Source organism: Sciurus vulgaris, assembly GCF_902686455.1.
Source record: "Sciurus vulgaris genome assembly, chromosome: 1".
Lineage (NCBI taxonomy): Eukaryota > Metazoa > Chordata > Mammalia > Rodentia > Sciuridae > Sciurus > Sciurus vulgaris.
The window spans coordinates 29990766-30004715 of record NC_136461.1 but is presented as its reverse complement, the minus strand read 5'-3'; the positions used below and the strand labels follow the sequence as shown (position 1 = coordinate 30004715).

General features: G+C 36.3%; 1 protein-coding gene across 1 annotated transcript in view; it reads right to left on the bottom strand.

Moving 5' to 3' along the window:
* The window catches only part of RLF (RLF zinc finger), a 72984-nt gene that overhangs the window by 20064 nt on the left and 38970 nt on the right, over window positions 1-13950 (bottom strand).

Below are 13950 nucleotides of genomic sequence, written 5' to 3'. Positions count from 1 at the left end.
TCTGTGCTGTAGTTTCCCCCTCTGTAAAATGGGAATAGTAGAAGTTCCCTCACAGAGTTAATGTAAGAATTTTTATTTTTTTTGGGGGGGGGTACTGGGGATCGGACCCAGAGGCACTTAACCACTGAGCAACATCCCTAGCCCTTTTTATTCTTTATTTTATTTACTTATTTATTTAATTTTTTAAAAGAAGCACATACTCTGCCTGACAGGCCTCTGCATGTGCTCTTTTTAGTTGTTGATGGACATTTATTTTATTCATTTATTTATATATGGTGCTGAGAATCGAACCCAGTGCCTCACACATGCTAGGCAAGTGCTCTACCACTGAGCCACAACCCCAGCCCCTTTATTCTTTATTTTGAGACAGGGTCTCACTAAGTTGCTTAGAGCCTCACTAAGTGGCTGAGGTTGGCTTTGAACTTGTGATCCTTCTGTCTCCACCTCCCAAGCTGCTGGGATTACAGGCATAAACCACCCCCCGACCCCCACCCCCACCCCCGGTAGAATAATACCTTTTTAAAGGAATTGGCAAATAGGAAGCAATTTATAAGTGTTGCTAAAAATTGTTTTCATGGGCTGGGAATGTAGCTCAGTAGTACAGCACTTGCTTATTTAGGATGTGTAAAACCCTGGGTCTGAATCCCCAGCACCCAAAAAGGAAAGAAAAAATGAATACTATAGAAAGCATTTTCAAAAATAACATTATTCTCAGAAAACCACTTGATGATAATTTTTATCTGATTAGTACTTACTGGCAAAAGTAGGTTGCTAAAGCCTAAAATATAACTAAAATTAAATTCTATTTTCAGGGGAAAAACTTTACTGGACATCATGAAGATTCCTAAAACAACCACAACCTCATCCATAGCTGAACAAATCAGAAGTGTCATCCAGAGAGAAAATCATCACCACAGAGCCACTTAAAATCACACTCATTCAAAGATCAAAAAGTTCCCACAGTAAGTGAAAAGAACTATATCAGAACAAGCACTATTATCCATGCCATGCTAAAGTGCCCATTGAAAACCAATTTGGGTAGCAATTAAGAAAAGGCAGGATAAGTCTCTAAACCAGATTTACAAATCAGAATGGAAATAATACCCAACTTGTATTTCTAGAACATTTTTTATCCTTTTTATTGTATTATCTCATTTTTTGTTGTATCTCAACATGAGAATCTGTAAGATTGGTAAGGCAGGCAATATTATTTCTATTTGACCAAAAAAAAAAAAAAAAAAAAATCAAGAAGAGACTACTTCTTGTTTCAAGTCAACTATGGCAAAGAATCAGAAGTAACAGTAAACAAAATGAAAAACTAATCTCATTTCTACAGGGAAGTCTTCGCATTTTAAAATGGTATATTTCAAGTAAAATTTCATTAACCTAATGTAATGGGGGGAAAAGGAAACGAGATGAAGAATCTGGGTTAGTGGTTTAAAGGACACTATTTATTGTACTATCTTCATTTATTACAAATACTCTGCAGATGAAAACTGTCTAATAACTAGAGTATAGTAGGCCTAAAAGATCCCTTTTTTCCTTCTCTCAGTCTTGATTCTTCTCATTCTTCAAGGTTCAGTTGAAAACTCTTTCCCTTATGATGTCTTCCTTCACAGACTATTCTAGCACCCAGTGTTTTTCTCTGCTCTGGATTCACAGCATCTTGTCAACATTTAACCTTCTGACTCATACTGACTAGGCCTTTGCCCTTTATTATTTTATTATTTATGTGCTTTTACTTTGGCCCTCCAAATAGACCATAAACTCCTTGAGAACAACAGCATAGCCCTATACATAATATTCAAAATCTTCAGTGCATACAATGCTATAAGGAAGAAAAAAAAAAAAAACCCTATTAAAATGTACGTGCCTGGAAAAGCAGCTATTCACTAATACTTGCACTGTGCTGAGAACTGGTGATATAGCCAAGTTGATTTTTGCCCTCATGGATATTGCAGTCTAGTCAGAAATAAGGAAGCAATTACTAAGAATTACAAAGTATGTTAAAAGCTACAACAGGAGAAGAAAGAATATTTTAAAAATATCTTTGGTAAGAAGAATCTAATGTAAATTTGGGAGGTTAAAAAGGGCTTTCTGGATGAAGTAACATTAAAGATAAAAACTAAAGCCAGGCTCAGGAGTGCAGGTTTGTAATCCCAGTTACCTGGGAGGCTGATACAAGAAGATAGCAAATTTGAGCCCAGCCTTGGCAATTCAGGGAAATGGTGCCTCACAATAAAAAATAAAAAGAGCTAGGAATGTAGCTCAGTGGGAAAGTACCCGAGTTCAATCCCCATCCCCCCAATAAAACAAGAAAAACCTCAAAAAGAATTAAAGAATGGGAATAAGCAATGGCAAAGGGGAATAAAGGGAGAAAAATAAATGCAAATATTTAAGGGTAAGATGATGCACAGTACTGAGGAACAGAAATAAAATTATTTCAGTATAGCTAAGGGCAACCCATCAGTAGTGCTGGAGCATCAAATCTAGGCAGTTGCAAGGAGTAGAAACACTTTTGTTTTTCCAGTATCTCAATGCTGGTAACTATACTCCTGGCACAGCCCTAATCAAGCAAAGCTTAACCTTCTCTACCAACCTCTTAAATCAAACCTAACCTCAATTTTCTTCAAATGTTATATATTTCCCAGCAAACTTGAAACAACAAATGTTCTATTAATAGGACTTAATACTGCTTTTCACTTGGCACAGAATATACAACTGTATTTCTGATAATGAAGAATCTAAGAGATAAAAAACAAAATAAAAAATGGTTGTATTACTTGACCCCAATCTTTTGTAATAAACAGCTCACATTACAAACCAAATACATGCTACAAAACACTTCTCAGCTCAACTAAGTAAAATTAAGTTTACTGACAAGTTTCTGAGAATTTCAGTGTACTTGGATAGATACAGTTTTTGTTCTAAAATATGATTCCTAGTCTTAGGATTTACATGCTATAGCTCTTATGCTGAACACATGTATAAATAGGATTCGTTTGTCAATTTCTTAAAAAAAAAAAAAAAAAGATGAGATTTTGATAGGAATAGCATTATACTATTCAATTTGGGGAGCACTAACATCTTAACAAAATAAAATTTTCTGATCCAATAACATGGATGCTGTCATTTAGATTATTTTGTTGTTGCAGAGTTAGAGTTTGAACTCTTGAGCTTCAAGCACACCTGGCAGGTGTCCTACCACTGAGCTACATCTTCACCCCCATTTAGACCTTTAATTTCTATCAAAAGTTTTTAAAAACCTGTACAAGTCTTAACACTTTGGTGGTGGTGGGGTTGTGTGCCAGGGATTGAACCCAGGACCTTGTACATGTGATTTCTAATTTCATTCCATCAGATAACTTACTTTTTGTATGACTGCAATCTTGTTTTATGGTCTAACACACTCTTATCCTGGAGAATACTTCATGTACATTTGGGAATAATGTATATGAAGCTACTGTTGGTTAGTACCTTCTATAGGTATCTGTTCTGTCTTGTTGGTTTATATATCATTCAAATCTTCCACTTTCTGGTTGCTTTCCATTTTTTAAAGTGGTATAGTCTCCAACTACCATATTGTCTATTTTCCCCTTTAATTCCATCATTTCATATATTTTGGAGTTCTATTATTCCTCAGCCTACATAACTTCAACTGACCTGTTTCATTCAAATTTGCTGATTTTTTTTTCCTTCTGTGAATTCAAATCTGATGGTGTTCTAATGAATTAACTTTAGTTATTGAATTTTCCTACTCCAGATTTTCTATTGGGTTATTTTTATAATTTCCATCTCTAATGATATTCACTATTTGTTGAGAAATTTTTCTCAGACTTTTAATTTTTTTTTCCTTGGCGTGGTCATGCTGGGGATTGAACTCAGTGCCTCACACATATGTTGGGCAAACACTATACCACAGAGCTACATCCCCAACCCGTTTCCTTTAATCCTTTAGACATGTTTAATTCTTTGAATATACAGTTGATCTGTACTATTTGCATATTCCATATCTGCGAATTAGCCTACTTTCTGAAATTTATTTATAACCTCAAATATCAATACTATATCTATGTGGTCTTTTACAAACTGGCAAAAAAATCTGAGTCAGCTGATGAGCACATTATCAGCTGAGGTAAACAATGTGATATTTTGCCTTCCTAGTTTAGCTGTCATACTGTAAATAATTTTGCATTCTATTTACAAACAGATTTTTCTCATTTTTGTGCTTTTCACTAAGGAGTCTACTTAAAAATGGCCCCAAATGTAATGCTGAAATTCTATTCAATATTCCTAAAAGCAAAAAGACTATGATGTGCCTAATGAAGAATATACATGTGTTGGGTAAGCTTCATTCAGGCATGAATTATAATGAGTTCAATGTTAAAAAAGCAACAATGTGCATTAAATAAGGCATACTGGGGCTGCAGTTGTGGTTCAGTGGTACAGTGCTTGCCTAGTATGTGTGAGGCACTGGGTTCAATTCTCAGCACCACATACAAATAAATGAATAAAATAAAGGTTTATCGACATCTAAAATATTATTTAAAAAAAAGATTTAAAAAAAAATAAGGTATCCTTAAGCAGAAATTCACATAAAGACAGGTATGTGCTAAATGGCTGATGGAAATGTGGTTACCAGAAACTCATGGGAAGGTAACCCTGTATTTCCCCTAACAGCAGTTGTTGATAACTTAATATCTGCAACAACAGTAGAACATAGTTGCCATGAATAACAAGAACTTACTGAATCTGTGGTAGCTTACTTAAAATCTTTGCCTATTAAGTCCCCCATTTGGGCTTACTCAAAAATGGTTTCTACTAGCTGCTTTTTCTTTTTTTTTTTGCAGTACTGGGGATTGAACCTAGGAGTGCTCTACCACTGAACTACATTCCCAGTCCTTTTACTTTTTTATTTTGAGTCAAGTTGTCAAGGTTGGGTTTGAACTTGCTTCTCCTGCCTCAGACTCCCCCCAAGAACTAGGATTATAGGGATGTGCTACCATGCTACTGGCTGCTTTTACCCTATGTATGAGTCATATTTCTTTGTATGACAACTAGATATTTTGTACTATGACAAATCTGTAAACCAGATCCCCCACCTCCTACTGTTTGTTAGTTTAGTGACTTTTCTGGAATAATTTTGTAAGTCTGAATTCTTTGTCTCTTGTGTTCACTTACTTATAGTCACTGCTGGATTAGCCTAATGGTCAACTATATACTCAATGGAAATTTCCTTAAATGTTTTGAACAAGTGTTATGGTTTGGGTATGATATGTACCCCCAAAGCTCCTGTAATATTCAGGAATATTTAGAGGTGAAATAATTAGATTCTGAGAGCTATAACCTAATCTATTCACAGTTTGGATGGACTGGGTGATAAGTAGGGAGGTGGGACAAGGATCATGGACTGAACTTCTGAAACTAGGCCAAATAAACTTTTCCTTCTCTCAGTTGTTTTCATCAGGTATTTTGATTACAGCAACAAAAACCTAACTTAACAAATCTCTTTGCTTTTGCTAAATGGCTTTGTGTGTGTGGTGGGGCATGCTTTCAATATTTCAGGCAATTTACAACTTGTTCTTGCCCTGATTTCCTATGTAGGGCCCTTAAGAAACCAGAGGTGAGGGATTTGAGTCTTAAGCTATTCCTTGGCAGTCACTTGACCCTATATATGTATATTACCTTCCACAGTCTCTAAAATATCAGAGGTAAGTAACCTATGAACATCTCATATTCCAGTTTTTCCTTCTAATTATTTTTGGCCAGTCTTTTGTTAGCACAACTAGTGATACCTCCTCAGACAACTGTCACAATAAACAATTACCACTGACTGCTTTTTGACAAAAGCCCTGGGGACAGAGCAAGCTACAAATTAAAAAAAGACAAGTCTTGAGAATGGAGATTTTCAGCAAGCTGTCAGACAGCTCAAATAAAGACAATTCTCTGGACATGGACTTTTGGAGAACTTGAAACCAAAATGCCTCTTTTTAGGTAGTTGCTAAGTTGCTGGTTTTCACACCTAGTGTAGTTGTGAAACCAATTCATTTTCAAGACTGCTGTGAATCTAGGGAAAGGGAGATAGAAAGTAGGGCAAGTAAAAGAACCACCAAGCTTATTCTTCTGAGATTTATTTTCTTTTTGAGCATAAAATCTCTTCAGATTATTGTAAACCTTTAATTTCCAGAGTTCTGAAAAGGTTAATTTCATTTACTCTTTGGCTTAAAATGCTGATGACCCAGAACTCTTAATTTCCAGGCAGACCTCTGCCTAAGTCTCACAGTGTATGACCCTTTCCCTGGGTCTTTTTCATCTCTGTATTCTCTGAGTTCTCCAATGAATATATACTGAACAAATAGAAGGCATTTATGTATTATTTCTTAAGACTACTTGAGAATCTAGAATTCTTTCAAAATAACATGGTCTAATTTTCTTTTAAAAATGAAAAAAGATAACCTTGACTACTATTGAAAATGAAGGGGGTAGGAACAGACATAGTTAGAAAGCTTTCATAATAATCAGGCAATAGTATAGCAGGCGTAAGAGAAGGTGGGTAGAGACAGCATATTTATCTTCCCAAGTTATTTTCTTGTTTAGGTTATCAATGTAAACTAGTATTCTGGCCAATGCCATTAATGGAATATTTTATCATTTACCTTTCTCTAGAACAGAGATTTTCAATGTAGTATGCTCCTGATCAGTTCTGAGGTATACTGCAAATAATGATATTACAGAGTTTTAAAAACTAAAGTTAGTTGATGCTTTATTTTTTTCAAAAAGGAATGAAAATAGATTTAAATTTCCCATAAAATGAAGTTCCTCTGACTGCAGTCTTTAATATTTTTTTTTAGTTGTAGTTGGACACCATACTTTATTTATTTATTTATTTTTATGTAGTGCTAAGGAATTGAACCCAGTGCCTCACACATGCTAGGTAAGCAGCTCTACCACTGAGCTACAACCCCAGTCCTGACTGCATTCTTGATTAGGAGAAAGGTGGGAGTCATACAGTTAGCAAGCATGTACTTCAAGTAACCTTGGGCCTACGTTAAGGGAAAATCATCTGTTAGACTGATACGTAATACCTGGAAAAAGGCTATGTATCACAGTTTTAAGAATATCAGGGTTTTTTTTTTTTTTTGGTGGGGTGGGAGCTGAACATAGTAGGCAAGCACTCTACCCCTGAGCTACATCCTCACCATTTTTCTTTTGTTTTGAGACAGAATCTCACTAAATTGCCCAGGCTGGACTAGAACTTGTGATCCTCCCACCTCACTTTCCCAAGAGCTGGGATAAGAGGTATTTGCCACTGCACCTAGCTCAGACTCCCTTCAGACTGCACTAATTCCATAGATCACATGGATACTAGAATGCTTCTTAAAGAAATAAAAGGCAGGGTGTAATGGCACACACCTGTAGTCTTAGCTGCTTGAAAGGTTGTGCCAGGAGGATTGTCTGAGCCCAGGAGTTCTAAACTAGCTTAGGCAACATAGCAAGACCCCACTGAAGGAGGGGAGGAGGAGAAAAAAACAAAGGTATCAATACTTCTATTTAAATCTAATGACTTTATATCTCAGAGAAGCCTAAAATGTTCTACAGAATTTTTGAAACTGACTCTCCATAGTGACCCTGCCAGTGTCACCACACAACCAACACACTCACATGTAAACACTCAAAACACTCTCATAAAAGTGAGACTAGAAGTAAAATCCATATGCATACTAAATCCTGGGAAGAGGTCTTTCTAATGCTATTTAAAATAACTTTCCTTTGGAATTTAAATATTTAAATAGATAACTGCTAAATGTCTTTATACAGTTTTTCTATCATTCGTGCATTTCATAAGTGTTCATTTCATTCCACCCATGAAAAGGAAAAAGTTAAAACATTAAGATTGTGATTTTAAATTTACACATTTTGTAACTACTTTTTATTCAGGATTCTTCTTACTTGATTCTTATTTAAGCTAAATCTAAAATTTCTATGCTCTTGTTTACTTCTACTCCCAAACTGAATTCCCAATGGGTCCTGTTTAAATGTATTTGCTGTTTATCATTTATACCTAGTGACTGTGTCAATTCCCAACTGTGTTAGACTGGTGAGTAAATTAGACCCTGTTTGTCTTTTCCTTTCCCCATCAAGAGAAGAAATCTCTCTGCTATTGTGCCTATCAACCACATGAAACACTGAAAATGCAGTTCATTCAGGGATCAAGAATGAAATGGACTCCTGCTGTGTGCCAAGAAGTCTGCTGACAGATTTCTTGGATCTTTAAAATAACAGAGGCATTTGTGTTTTAAACATTATCTGTCCTCCTAGAACTCTAGGATTCCATGGTAATCTTCTGCCTTTTAGACGCACCTGACTTCTTTTTTTGATTTAATTTAATTTTTTTTTAGTTGTAGATGGACATAATACCTTTATTTTACCCATTTATTTATATGCAATGCTGAGAATCAAACCCAGTGCCTCACACGTGCTAGGCAAGTGCTCTGCCCCTAGCCCCAAGCTACCCGGTTTCTCAGAAGCCCAACTCTTCATAAATTAAGGTTGGAATTTTGGTTTTCACTAGACCCAGTCAATTAACCTTAATTGCAGGTGTATGGCAAAATTGTCCCCAGCAGAGGTTTCTTATTACACACCCATTACTGGGATACCCACAGGTGCCAACATACAAAGTTCCTTTATTCCCAGCTGTTTCTCAAGTTAAATTCTTCTCTTGAACTCAGCTGAAGTAGATGGCTAATGTGAAACTGTTATACCTCAGAACATACACTGATTTTAAACTTCAATTTGTGAACATCTAGTGATTCACTACTACTTTTCCAAAGCAAACTAGAGATTCTTTTTAATTCTGTTATCATTTACAAAAGAAAACATCACTAAATAAGAGACTAATTAATGTTAATAACATTGTTCCTTTTAAAATAATTTTATGAGGTTGGGAGTCGAACATTACCTAGAATAGGCAAGGTGCTGAGTTCAATCTCCAACACAAGAGTGAAGGGGGGTTTACATGTGCTAAATGTTTTCATATTGATATATTTTAAAAAATAATTCAAATTATGGTAAAGGTATTTTAAAATCACATCTATTCCTACACATAAATATAAACAGAATGACATACCACCAAGATGTTTCCTATCAAAATAGCTCTAAGGTTGGGGGTATATATAGCTCAGTAGTATAGTGCTTGCCTACCACGTGTAAGGCTCCAAGTACAATCCTAGCACTGCCAACCCCCCAAAAAAATCTTTGTAGGTGGAAAGGCACCCCTAATTCATGGATGCTTTTCAGCGTCCACCAAATGGAAATAAATGGTAGAGTGGAAAGAAGCCTAGTCCAGGGATCCAGGTTCAGGTGCCCTGCATTCTAGCCTTGTCTTGGACTCGATAATTACCTTAATGCATGTAGGGCCTTGGGGACATTACTATCTTAGGCTCAGTTTCATCATTTGTAAAACATGGAGGACTAACAGATATTTAATGGTTGTCAGCAGACTGAAAAATATATTCTATGTTTTGTGGCACTGGGGATTAACCTAGGGGTGTGCTATCATTGAGCTGTATCCTTAGTTCTTTCTATTTTATTTGAGACAGAGTCTAAGCTTCCAAGGCTGGCGTTGAATTTGTGATCCTCCCAAGTAGCTGGCATTACAGACATGTAGAAAAATGTTTTGTTTTTTTTTTCCTGTGGTTCAGGAAAATATGATAGAACAAGGACTGGCAAATATTTTTTGCAAAGGGGCTGAAATAAAATATTTTCAGCCTTTGCCACACAGTTTCTGCTACAATTCTGCCTCTGTAGTACAAAAACAATCACAAACAAACAAATCGGCATGACTGTGTGCCAATAAAGCCTTATATGACAGTATATACCATATACCCAAGACATGTACTAGGTTATACCATTTACATATGTGTAAATACACTACAATGTTGGCACAATGATGAACATATCCCCATCATTAAGCAGTGCAAGATTATAGCCGGGTGAATTTCGGCTGGCAGACCACAGTCTATGCATGTGGTTTATGTAGAGTAGCATAAAACCACACTTCCTATAACACAGTTTCTTGCAAACACAACACATTTGTTGAAAGGAATTAATTAAGTAATTTAAGGACCCTATTTCCTTAACTTGTTATTAATAAACCAGGAAAGATCATGTGTAAAACAAAGCTAATGCTGGGCATGGTGGTACAGCCTGTAATCCCAGCAGCTCGGGAGGCTGAGACAGGAGGATCGTGAGTTCAAAGCCAGCCTCAGCAACTATGAGGTGCTAAGCAAGTCAGTGAGACCTTGACTCTAAATAAAATAGAAAATAGGACTGGGGATGTGGCTCAGTGGTTGAGTACCCCTGAGTTCAATCCCCTGTACCAAACAAACAAACAAAAACCCTAAAATGAAGCTAATTATCTTCCCATGCTTCCACTGTTGCCTCTACCCTTTCTTTGTCATTCTAGTTAGTAGAATAGCACCACTGTTCTCCTAGTGTTAAAGTCTCATGAGCTTCTTGGAGTCAATTTTGTACATTATCCTCTATTTGGCCCTGTCAGCAAATTCTGCACTTTCTTCTCTTGCTAACTCCAACCTCTTATCCTAAACCTAATACATACCCCTTCTGCCCGATTTTGCTAAAATGTCACTTTAGTCATGTCACCTCCTACCTTCAAAGCCTCCTTAATTTTTACAGCATCAAATCTAAACTCTAATATGCTACAGAGTTTCTGAGGCCCTCATTTCCCTCATTCATCAGATCTCATGTCTCATAAAACCTCAACATACACACACTTTGTCCTAGGCAAAGTACTCTTTAATGAGTCCCTACAAAGTACACATTAATTTCTGTGCCTTCACTACCACAGTCAGTTATTCCTAAACCATTCTATCTATTCAAATCCCACCATTATTCCAAGGTAAAACTTAAGCATCGATTTTTCTATAAAGCCATATATATCTCAATCTACATGACTATTCTCTAAGGGGCAGAATCATATGAACTTAGTACTTATTTTCCTAACTATCTCTGTAAATACCACACTGTTTCTCTGTTCAAATCCATATTTCATCTATGATTAATTCTCCTGGATTATTGCTCCCGATTTCTGTACCCTAGGCCTAAAGACTGTTCTGTAATTTCAGCAACTTAGGAGGCTGAGGCGGAAGGATCAAATGTTCGAGGTCAGCCTCAGCAACTTAACAAGTCTCTGTCTCAAAATAAGAAATAAAAAATAAACGGGGGGGGGGGGGGTTAGTAAAGAATTCTTCTTGTACTCTATGATATGTATACTAGGAACAATGTTAGATACTTTTGATTTTATCCCTTTTGAAATATCTAGCTACTCTATGCTCCCCAGTCAAACCAATCCAGAAATCAGTCGCCCAGAATTTTTAGAACTCTACAGTCAATCTCATCTCTTCTGACTTAACAAAAAAATAAGTGTGACTGTTTGCTTCCCCTCTGGGCAAACAAAAGAAATTTAAAAATTGCCTGAGCAAAAAACCCATTCTAAGAACTGGAAAACAGGAAGAACCAGATATCTATAAAAGAAGGCTGGCCATGCTGAAGAACTGAATTGTGTATTTGACATGTGTGAGTATGAAATTAGTAAGTATAAAAGTGAAGCAGAGGCAGACCAACTTAATTTAAACCCTGGATCCCCACATAGTAGATACATAACTCTGGGACAGTTATATAATCTCTTTGAGCCTCTGTTAATTATTATAAAATTCACAGGATTATTATAAGGATTACATGTCAACACATTGAAGGCACACTGCATAGTACTTAGGACAGACAAGTTACCAATAAATGTTTTGTGTAATAGTTACTGTTGTTCTCCACACTGCCCCCCACCTTTGGTAGTACTGGGAATTAAACCCAGGGGCATCTGTCACTGAACTACACACCCAGTTCCTTTTTAAAAATTTTTATTTTGAGACAGGATCTCACTAAGCTGCCAAGACTGTACTTGAATTTGCAATCCTCCTGCCTCAGCCTCCAGAGTCATTCTGTAATAATTCTTGAAGTGAGAAGTCTGGAAAGACAGGCAGTGTTAGGCATTTTATCCTCTGACTTCATTTTGACCACAGACCAACAAATTAGAACATGCATAACTAATGCCATGGGTCACAGCTTCACACCCATCTTGGGGAACTACATGCTGTTGCCCACTTCACAGCTACCAAGTGGCTATTTGATCTCTGCATTCTGTTTCAGGCACTCCTCTCTAGGGTCATATTTCAAAACAAAGATGACCAACATTCTGTGTCTCTAACCACTTTTCACCTGCCTAGACAATCCTCTCAGATTCAACTGACTATTAAATTTCAATGTCTAGGCTACACTGTTTCTCATCAGGATGTTCCTAATCCAACACCACCAAAGAAAGAGTTTGTAAACACTTAAAAAAAAAAAAAAATTAGTAGAAACGCAAAGGGTACTGGGAGTCAGGATGGAATCACAAATTCTTAGAGTCACTATTTTGACCATTGGGAAGCACCTTAAATTTTGGCAAGGAGCCTGACACAAGCTTCTCACAATGGGGAGGTAAGACCTGTGTTATATAGGGGGGTTTAGCCATTTAAAATAACTACTGATCCACAATGCAACCAATCTATACAGAAATTTGTTAGCCTGGCTTCATCTTAGTCTATGTTTTTATAAATGCACAGAGAGCACTAAATATTATATTTTAAGGTGAAATACACTTAAGAGAAAAATATGAATCACTTTAAGATTCAAAAGGACCTTTAAAACAAAATTTTAAAACTTACAAGGCATGACTGGAATATTTCAGTTTGACATCCTGGTCATAACTCATACAATGAAAGTTAGAAATCTTATTAACAAAATAGCAAGGTGTGGGGCTGTAATTGTCATTCATTCATTTAACAAGTAAGAAATGAGGGCCTAAGTATTCCTCTAGAATGTAGGGATATAACAGTGAACAACCTGTGTCTCTTTTCAAGTTTACAATCCGGGGGGGCACATAGAAAATAAGCAAATATAATGCCTCATGGAAATAAAATGTACTAGAAAGAAAATATGGGTAGATAAGGGCACAGAGAGAGGCCATTTTAGATGGGTTAGTATACATTTATAATAATGATAGCAGATATTTATTGAAAATAGGGTAGATCAGGGATACAGGGCATTATTTTATTTTTTGGGTATTAGAGATGGAACACGGGGTGCTTTACACACTGAGCTATATCCCCAGACCTTTTCATTTTTTATTTTGAGACAGAGGCTTGCTAAGTTGTTGATGCTGGTCTCAATCGTGCAATTCTGCCTCAGCCTCCTGAGTTGCTGAGACTACAGGTGTGCATCAAGCATCCAACTAAAGTGAAATTTGCTGACAGGGTTTTCTCCATCTAATTTTGGTCCCGTAGGTGGAGATTTAGGGATATTACCAGGATCCCAATTGTCAAACAAGTATAATGAAAGGAATTGAGAATGTGTACCATTAAGTGATGATGATGACAACAGAAAAGCAGAGTAAGGAAGGAAGTGAGTACGTGAGATTGAGGCAGAATCGAAATGTGAGATCAACAGATCCAGGTGGAGTCTATCATTACAGTGAACGAGGTAGAAGATGAGTAGGATATTTACAGGTAAAATTGTAAAATTTTAAGAATCATTATAAAATAGAAGTAGATCTTTGAGATTCTTATATTTAGTAAGAAACCAGTGTAGAAATAAAATAAAATTCATGGGTCAGATCTGAGAAAACTAAAGGTAGATGATAGAATAAAAATGAAGCAGTCTTATTTTTTTCTGTAGAATCTATCAAAAACTACAAGAGAAAATTAATTCCAAGTTTTCTAAGGAAAATGATGATTCAGGTTTTTCGATAAACGATGTAATGTGACTGATAAAATAAAACAACCCAGCCACATTATTATTTTTCATGTTATCTAGTTTGGCCACTCTACTGTTGTTCAA